Genomic DNA, 9,384 nt, shown 5'->3' on the forward strand with positions numbered 1-9,384 from the left:
CAAAGGCGACGACGCATCGACCGTAATAACTGCTGATGAACAATGAGGAGCACCACATAATGGTTGCTGCCGAGTAAACAGACGATAGCGTGACACACATTGAGAGTGGCCTGCTTCTGTTGACAGTCAAGTGAACACTGATTCAAAGAGTTCGATGGAGGTTTTATACTGGTTGGTTTTGTATTAGAAAGGGCCATGTTCCCTGTGTATGTGTTTTTATGAGGTTGTGTATATTTTTTCATTTTCTTAGTTTTTGAAATTTTCCAAAATTTGTTGAAGGTTGTGTTACAATGGTGATTGTATGTGGTGAGCTTGTTCTAGTCAAATATCCATTTGTTTCCTGCCGGGTTACCTCGATCGCACGTGATCTGTTTTGAAGTTTTAGTTGGAACATAATAATAGCAATAATGTTTTCGAGAACGTAATTTCATTTAAATAGCTTCTTCAACCAGGGCTTAGACAATCGTCTCGTCGGTCATAGCTTGTTATGATAGCCTGAACAATGCGTAAAGAGCAAATCGAAACATTGAACTTCGTGATCGTCGGTTTCAGGGGCTCCTGCGTGTTATATGATCATTAGGACAGCAATTCAGCTAATCATTTACCAAAACGAACCCTGCTGCAAACCCAACCCTTTTACCCAACATCCCAGTGATTCCTCGTGGAAGTGCAGAGGACTTATCGGATTTCATCAAAGCGAGTGTTACGTCAACATATTCTTACCCATTCCTTTCTTGACCTGCGTTCGGGTGCGGCCGGTGCTGGTATTGTCTAGTTTGAGATCACAAGTTTTTACACATTGAGGATAATTGCTAGTCCCAAGCATCGTTTATTGGTTCTCTGTGTGATTAAGTTGATTTGTCAATGACAGAGTAGCAACCGTGGGTGGTCAATCATGCTCATGCTCATAGTTTAGGGAATCCGGTCCCATACAGTATGGATGAAGAGTAACGGTATTGCAGCGGATGAAGGATATTACTTAGCATTTTGCATGCCGTTGTCACCGCACTAGACTCGCAAACCATTTATACCTTCTTGGACTGCAGCACAGCTGGCAGGAGAAACAATTACACGAAAAAGTTTAAGATCATCAGCATAAGACAGTTTGGACGATGAGAGCAACTCACACAAGTCATTTATTCGTTAGTTATTATTCTGAAGATTTCTAATTGTTCAATAAATTAATTCAAGTATCTTAGATATTTTTGGATGAAAGATGGTTGATCAGGAATTAGTTCAAAGATTTTCAATGCATAATGTTTTCTGGATATTTTTCTTTTTTTGTTGTTGATAAGTCATTATTATGAAGATTGGTCAATAAATAAAAGGAAGTATTTTAGATATTTTTGGAAGAAACTGATCAGGAATAATTCCAAAGACCATCAAAGGATCAACCCACATTATGTCGTCTGAATATTTTGACAAGACATTGGGATAGTGGTTCAGTCAGGATTTCTGGAGGGCGGGGGGGGGGGGGGGTGTGCTTGTGAATCAATTTCCACTAATTTTACTAAATCCTATGGAAGCTATTTTGATTTTTTCGACATAGCAGAAATGTATGTAATGTGGGCCTAAATGTCCCTAATTTGGGCCCATACATAAATTCAGCATTCGACTAAATTTTAAATAGCGTCCAAAAATATCCATTAGTACCGTCCCAATGACGCGTTCATCTAGATAAAATTGATAAATAGCAGATTTTTAGCGATGGGCCCAATCTTAGATCCATAGGCCAACATTAGAGCCATTTCCCCTATGTAATTATTTATATCCAAATGCAAGCACAGTTGCCAAGACACTGCGCATTAGATTTTGGTGGATCCAACATATTTCAACAGTTTCAACCGCTTTATTCAAATTCAGTTCATTTTACAACACCTTAGTGGTTTTGCGAAGGTTTTCCATCATGATAGCCCAAAGTTTCTCGATTGGACGGCGGGTTCAAAGCGTTGACTTCGTTAGGTAAAAAAGCTTCAGGTTTTCAGAAAGGACATGAGGCGGTTCTGGAGGCATTCATCTTGGTAAATTTACCCGGCACCATAGATGTGATGAAGGGCTGACTCGTTTTACAACATCCACAGATGGCCTGCCACACAAGGAATGTTTGGCAAATTTTGACAGCTTCTTCTTCCGAACGGTCTCAGCAACGGCCAACCTGGATTTGGTGACATTTAGATGAAACTTTGCTGGCTAGTTAATTTCAAGCTAAATTCAACCATTTTTTACAAAATTTCTAAAAAGTTACAAGCCAATGAGTGTGTCTCTTTATTTTCGAATAAAGTCTTTATCAATAAATTAAAATAAATTTCGAATGGATGCTTAGAGTTTTTTTTGTTTTTTTTTTTTTTGACGTAGGACTACGTCTTTGATTTCTATATGGGGGTATACTTTGTGAAAACTGAAAATGGAACATGTAACAAATTAAGAAAGATTTTGAACGTTAATAACTCAGCTGCCCCTGATCCAATTTCAATAAATTTATCACCAATCGATCAGAAATATGGCTACGCATTGATAACCATGCTTCCGAATGTTGATGTTTTAACAAGAAACTATTGAAAAAATGTTAAATGTCCAGCATTGTCCAAAAGCGTCGAATTAACTAACAAATCCACCAATTACCTACATGCATATGCTGCTTCCCCAGCACAGTCGTCAGAGAGTAGTAAGTAGACGAAACAAGTCGAAGTGGCATTCGAGGATGGAATTGCCTAATATTTTTCACACTCATCGCCATACTTAGAACCACACGCTCCCAACGACCACACCACTGTGTGGGGGTGTTCGGTCGTCGAAATTAGTAGCAGCAGTAGCAGCAGTAGCAGTGCTTTCGGCGTGTGGCGTTGAAAATTGTTCTCCAGTAACAACGAAAGGCTGCCTGCAAGCAGCGAGCTGCAGAGCCCACATAAGCAACCATCAAAGGAGGAAGAAGCTGCACCGCTATGCTATGGATCGGAATCAGTAGCTCTTCGTGAGTCGCTGCGGGTCGGTCATCTATGCCAAGCGTGTCACCCTCGCTCCAAACGACATACAGCTCGACAGCCTCATCCGTGTTGAACACCCAGCTCAGAATTACTTAACCATCACTACAAAACAGTCCTTTTCAGGGCCACCAAGAATTTGTTAAAGAGTATTATTTGGACATTGGTCAAGGTCATCAGTTCCCGCAAGAAGCTAGCTATCAAGGCGCAACCTGTCTATAGAAGGTGTGGAATTATAGGCCTGACTATATTGGTGCAATTAGTTTTTCCTCGGCTTTCATTCCGCACGATTCGTTTCTTTTGTTTAATCAATCACCCTTGTAGTGACGTCGAAAAGATTGTTTCAATCGGCGCTTGCATATGAAATTTAATGTGAATTATAGAATTTTTTGTATATTAACGAAATTTATGAATGGTTTGCCACTAAATGTTGATATAATTTATTGATTATTGAATTATCACACTGTATACCATGAGAAAGCAGCCTGTTTGTGAGTTTTTGCCTGTTTTTAAGTAAGGAGGGAGTTATCATAAAAAACAAATCGCCAGCGGGTATTTCCCGGCTACTTTCCAAATAAATAAAATCAAACAAAATAATTATGAAGAACTAGCTAGGATTTGTTTTACTTCATATTTCACAAAATTGCTTTCGAGTGTTAAGACATCGTCTCCCGCAAAGTTTACATTTTTCCCTCTACCAACACATACATCAGGGCTAGATAGATATCCACAGGATCTATAGAATCCACGCAATTTCTAAAAACCAAAATGCACAGCATTACGAAAAGAGGTCAGGTTTCCACCAATAGCAGATAGATTTTAATTCTAACAAGCCAAACGATTGGAAATTTATCTACAAATCTGCTAAAATGAACACTTAGTTAATTTTCAATAGGTCACTATTGAAAAATACCAAATGTCCAACTGTTGCAATGGTGATCTAAATTATCACCGAATATCTGAAAACAGCGCATTCCCTAACACAGACTTAAAAATCGAATTGGATGCGGTCCCACTGAACGGTGCTCATTCAATAACCGTAAGTGGTGGTGTCCAGTCCAGCAGCAGCAGCAGCAGGCGTGCTTTCAACAACAACAACAACGAAAGGCTGCCTGCAAGCAGCGAGCTGCAGAGCTCATATGAGCAACCATAGAGAAGGAGGAAGAAGTCCCACCGCTAGGCTAGGATCGGAATCAGTAGCTCGTCGTGCTCAGCTCAGTATTACTCAACCATCACTACAAAACGGTCCTTTTCAGGACCACCATAAATTTGTTAAGAGTATTATTTGGACATGTGTCAAGGTCATCAGTTCCCGCAAGCAGCTCTAGCTATCAAGGCTCAACCTGGTCTCTATAGAAGGTGTGGAATTGTTGGCCCGAATGTATTGGTGAGATTAATCATCGTCTGACCATTTTCCAGAACACGCTGGTAGTAAGTGTTAAAAATCCATATAGAATTTGAGAGAAGTGGGAATAATTCGCTTTGGGTGTATATTCAGTCCCCAGAAAGCCAATAAAATCAAATTTGTGAGAAAATTAGCTCTCACGAGTTCAATCTCTCGAAGTACCTCCTTTTTTACATATTCTGCACAAACGATACTTTCCGCCCCGCCCCATTCATATAATTCGGAAGGAAATCCTGTGAGGGGTGAATTAAATACACTTTAATACCAAAATGCACAAAACTTAAAAATTCAAAACACACCTTTTAAAGTCGGGTAGATGAATCGAAAATACTCAAGTTGACAGTCCCTTGGATTATCTTCATCAACTTTCTCTTTGAAATAAATACTACAAATTTGATACGCTTACAAATAAAAAAACGGAAAGAGTTAAGATAATTGATGATTGATCAATTAAAAGAACTAAATATTCACATTTGTTCCGTCCACTAGCGGTCCTACGTCAAGCTTCCGTTCGTGCCCCTAGGCACAGACCCTTCTACTTTTTGAAAGGTTGGAAAGAGATTCAGCCAGAAAAGACTTTCGGCGATAGTTAGAAGAAACTTCAAAAGGAAGCTGACAGACTCCCGACTTCCAAGTCGGAATAAATTTCCGGGGCAAGTCGGAAGAAACATACAGAAAAAGTTTAGAGAGACTTCCAGCAGAAGTCAGCAGACATTTCTGGAGCATGTCAGCAGGTCTTCTGGAGGACCTCGAAAGGAGATTTCAAGGTAAATCGTTTGAATTGGTCAAAAATAAAAACTTCTAGATCAAGTCTAGAAAAGACCGGAAGTAGCTACCAATAGAAGATGCAGGACTCTTAGAGTTGAAGAAACATGCTTATAAATCTGGAACAAGCTTACGCGGAATGATGGAAGAAAGTTGAGGTAAACATTCCAAATAAAATAAGAATAAATGTCCAGAAGTGGTATTAAGATCATTTAAGGGGAATATAGAAAATAAACTATCAGATCAAGTTGGAAAGGATGCGAGGGATGCTTGATGAATCTTTCAAAGAAAATCAGAAGAAATTTCAGGAGAAAGTCAGACGAAATCGTGGAAATTAGAAAATCAAATTCAGGACCAGTCGAATGACATTTCCTGGAGTTGGATTTAACATCTGGAACAAGTTGACTTCCAGAGAAGTCAGACAAAACTTTTGGGGGGAATTCAAAAGGTCTTCCAGGGTAAATCAAAATATAAAAATACATTTATTCAATGTGGAATTTAGTAGTATGTACAGAAGTTCATAATTGATTTTCCTAACATCATCCCAAGTACCCTTGTTGTAATGAATTGAATTCAAAAAAATTGAACTGCAAAATCGTCACAATTTAAAAGAAAACATTTTTCCCTGCATTTTGATACTTCTACACAAAATGTTCATCGGAGATCTTGAACTGTCATCGATCATGCAATAGGGTTGAACGAAAAGTGGTCCATGGTGAAAATCACTTAAAACCCCATTATGTGCAAACGAAAAAGTGTTAAAGTTGTCCCACATTTTGTATAAAAACAGTATTTTATATTTACCTCAAGTCTCTGGGGGGAGGGGGTTGACTCCCTAATCCCCAGTCTCTTTCCCTGGTTATGCCAGTGCTTCGTTCTGATCAAATATTATTCTGAAGATTTATTATTGTTCAATAACTGAAAGTAAGTACCTAATATATTCTTGAAAGAAAATAGCTTGATCATGAATTGATTAATTGATCAAATACCTGCATAATGATCCCTGGATATTCTTTTAAGGCTTCAGGATGATCTAATATTGTTCTGATGATTTATTTATTTATTTAATATTTCTCATCTGACTTTGTGTTGTCCTGATGAAATTTGGTAATTTGATGGGGAAAAACCAGAATGGTGTAAAAACCTAACCTCTTTTCACAATGCACAATACAAAATCAAAATGAAGAACATAATATTCAACAATCATTATGTCAACAGTAGTCAGAAGCATAAAACTGTGTTATTGGCATGGTCCATCGTTGGAAGCAAACTGTTGCGTAATGTAATTTTGCCCATCAATTTACGTCGAGTTGTTCCAATTTTCAGTTCAGTTCATCCCTCGTGCAGGCTTCGTTGAATTCGGTTTCGAAACGCAACCGTAGAAATGTTGAAATCAAAGTAGCCCAAAAGTTGGCAGCGATGTTCGTGTGGTGGGAGCTTAACAGGATCGTTCCACGGGAGGTGGCGTAATGCATAAAGTATCATTTTTTTCTGAACGGATTCGATCCTCGCTATCCAAATCGCTTGGTATGGGCACCAGATGACATCTCCAAATTCCAATACTGAACGCACTAGAGAACAGTATAGTGTTAGATGCCGAAATTCATCAGCAAGCTTGAACATAAACTCGAGTTGTCTGTGGGCTTAGCGATGATCTCAGAATAAAATAGCGTGAATGTACTTCCCGAATATAGCGTAATTCCTAGATCGCGTTGCAAAGGTTCATTGTTGATTGTATAGTTGAACATGATTGGTTTCTGCTTGCCATAAATATGTGATTACTCAAGGTGACGAAGTTCCTGGAACACCAATCTTGGAAGTCTTCGATGATATGCTGTAGCTGTGAGCAGTCAGCAAGGCTTCGAACGCCAACATAAATCTTAACGTCATCTGCATTGAAAGAACGGCAGCCAACCGGAATAATCAATCCAACCTCGATAATGAAGATTGAAAATAGAAATGGCCCTAAGTTGCTGCCTTGAGGTACACCGGATGCATTGATTGTGCTGCTCCAATTTTCACGCAGAGCTCTCGATTTGTCAAGTTTGACTTGAACCAAAGAATGAAGCCCTGTGACACACCAAGCTTATCCAGTTTAGCTAGCAGGATAGCATGCCCAAGTAGCAATTCTGAAATCATTTGGCATCCACTCTGATTTATGATGGTTTTATAATGGCAATGAATCATCCATTTAGTTTAAATACAGCATTTCACAGTGTAAAACGTTCCTGTTTAGTAGTTCACCTTTTCGCTGTTCTAAAAACCATTTACAGTCTGGCGAGAAAGCAAAAACTGTCTTGTTTTAAAATTAAATTTAAAGTAGTTGTTGCGCAAGCAACCGACAGATAGAAGAAAAAGTTCCGGTTTTGTAACACTTTATTGTGGCAGGGTGTTATAAAATCCCTTGGGGAAATCAATACAAAGATCAATTAGGTTAGGTTCTATGTGTAGGTTTTATGCTTAGTATTAGGAATTTTAATCAGTTCAATTCACACGTTTGACATTCGTGTTTGATCTATTCTAGCTTTAGTTCATAAGGATGTACTTACGTTTAGTGTTCTTCTAAATTATCAATCTGTCCGTACTTGCATCAACCATCCGTACTATTTCTGTTAAGTGTACTGTGGGAAATCGTTTTAGAATTAGGTTAAGTTGTGCACCTTTTTACATCCGTGTTTACCTGTTATTTCTGTACGCTTCGTAAACTAATCAATAGGATAAGTAAGTTGGCACTTGCCAGAATTGTTTTAAGCTAAATTTAAGAACAATAAGAAATTAATTATAACTTTTTCCTCACTAGAGCTAGCTTTCTCACCTATGCACTTCAACTTTCTATTTCACTTGTTTTCTTCTGTTTACTTACGGGATAGTGCCACGTCACCCGGCACCCGGTGGGGTAGTTGACGGTTCGGGAGCCAGGGTCGGACCGAGTGTACGTGCAACGTGCATCAAGGTGATATCACGAGAGGTTCGTCACACGCAGCAGGGGTGTGACAGTAGTTCTCAATCCCACCATAAAACTGTTCTTTAAATCAATAATAAACTGCATTAGCAATTTTTTTTATTAATGTCTTGATAAAATACTCTATAAACCTGTTCTATCATTATAAAAGCAACCATAAAACCATTAGCTTTAAATAAGAGTAAAAGGCATATATTGTTGCCTTTAAGGCTTTTAAAAGTGTATCATAAAATCTCGTCTGTTTACAAATTGAATTTTAAGGATGGATCCTCACAGTGAATATGAACCAAATGTATGACAAGGATATCTCGAAGGATAAACGAAGTTGGAGCAAAAATTCAAGCGATGCTAACGATCGAAGGGAAGTTGATTTCAGTAAAATTAAGTTCTCAAGAAGAACCAGCACGTCCGGCGGAACAGGTACCATCAACGACTGAGCATCTGGTGGAGAAGAGTGAAGTGAGCGTGGCCCTCAAATTCATAAAACATTGTCAAAACAGTCTAAAAACAGACCAGCCTTCTCCAGACCTTGCGTATAGATGAAGATCGGACTAACTTGTGTCAGTACCGACAGCAAACCACTGAAACTGTCAGTTAGTGGACACTAGTTGGTTTCCGATCCATAGCTGCGATTTTATTCGGCAAAAGGGTCATCACTTGGAAAAGAATTCATTCCTGCATCGTTTGATGGTGCACTTCCAGAACCATCCGGAAGAAGGGGAACTTTTCGGGAATGATCGAGGTTACAGCTGTGTGAAATGCGAAATGTTGTGAACACTTTCTGAGTAACTGCTTCCAAGCTATCGGGAGAGAATCGCCTGGAAGAACGCGGAATCGCACAGCGCAACTATCGAAAGATAAACAAACTTTGACGTTTAACATTTTGTAGGCAACAATGCCGCCATAAATCTGAACGGGTTAGGATCAAGCAAAATGGCTTAAGAATAATACAATTCAGTCTACAAGTTTTCTTCATAAAAGCCATTTCATAACCTTATGAATTTGTTAAGGATTTCTTGAAAGCAAAATAACTTTTTCACAAGGCCCATTGTAGTATTTCATAAAACTTAAAATGTTACTTGGGATGATCTACTCGATCCAAGGCGGCCTTTTAATCCATATAGAAGACATATGTTTGTGCTCCTGCTTCCATATTCCGAAGACAAGAGGATACAAATGGCGTTAGATTTGTAGAGATGTATCTCTTAGGGTAGAACCCATGCTGGTCCGGAGAAATCTAGCTACAACAGCTTGCAAAAAAGACGTCATTA

General features: G+C 38.8%; 1 pseudogene; it reads left to right on the top strand.

The window, feature by feature from the left end:
- The window catches only part of LOC135703045 (uncharacterized), a 29,748-nt pseudogene extending 23,127 nt beyond the window's left edge, over positions 1-6,621 (top strand).
- Positions 6,622-9,384: the final 2,763 nt, after the last annotated feature.

This window comes from Ochlerotatus camptorhynchus, unplaced genomic scaffold (genome assembly GCF_037179485.1).
Source record: "Ochlerotatus camptorhynchus isolate MF236.1 unplaced genomic scaffold, CSIRO-AGI_Acam_v1.1 ptg000207l, whole genome shotgun sequence".
Taxonomy (NCBI): domain Eukaryota; kingdom Metazoa; phylum Arthropoda; class Insecta; order Diptera; family Culicidae; genus Ochlerotatus; species Ochlerotatus camptorhynchus.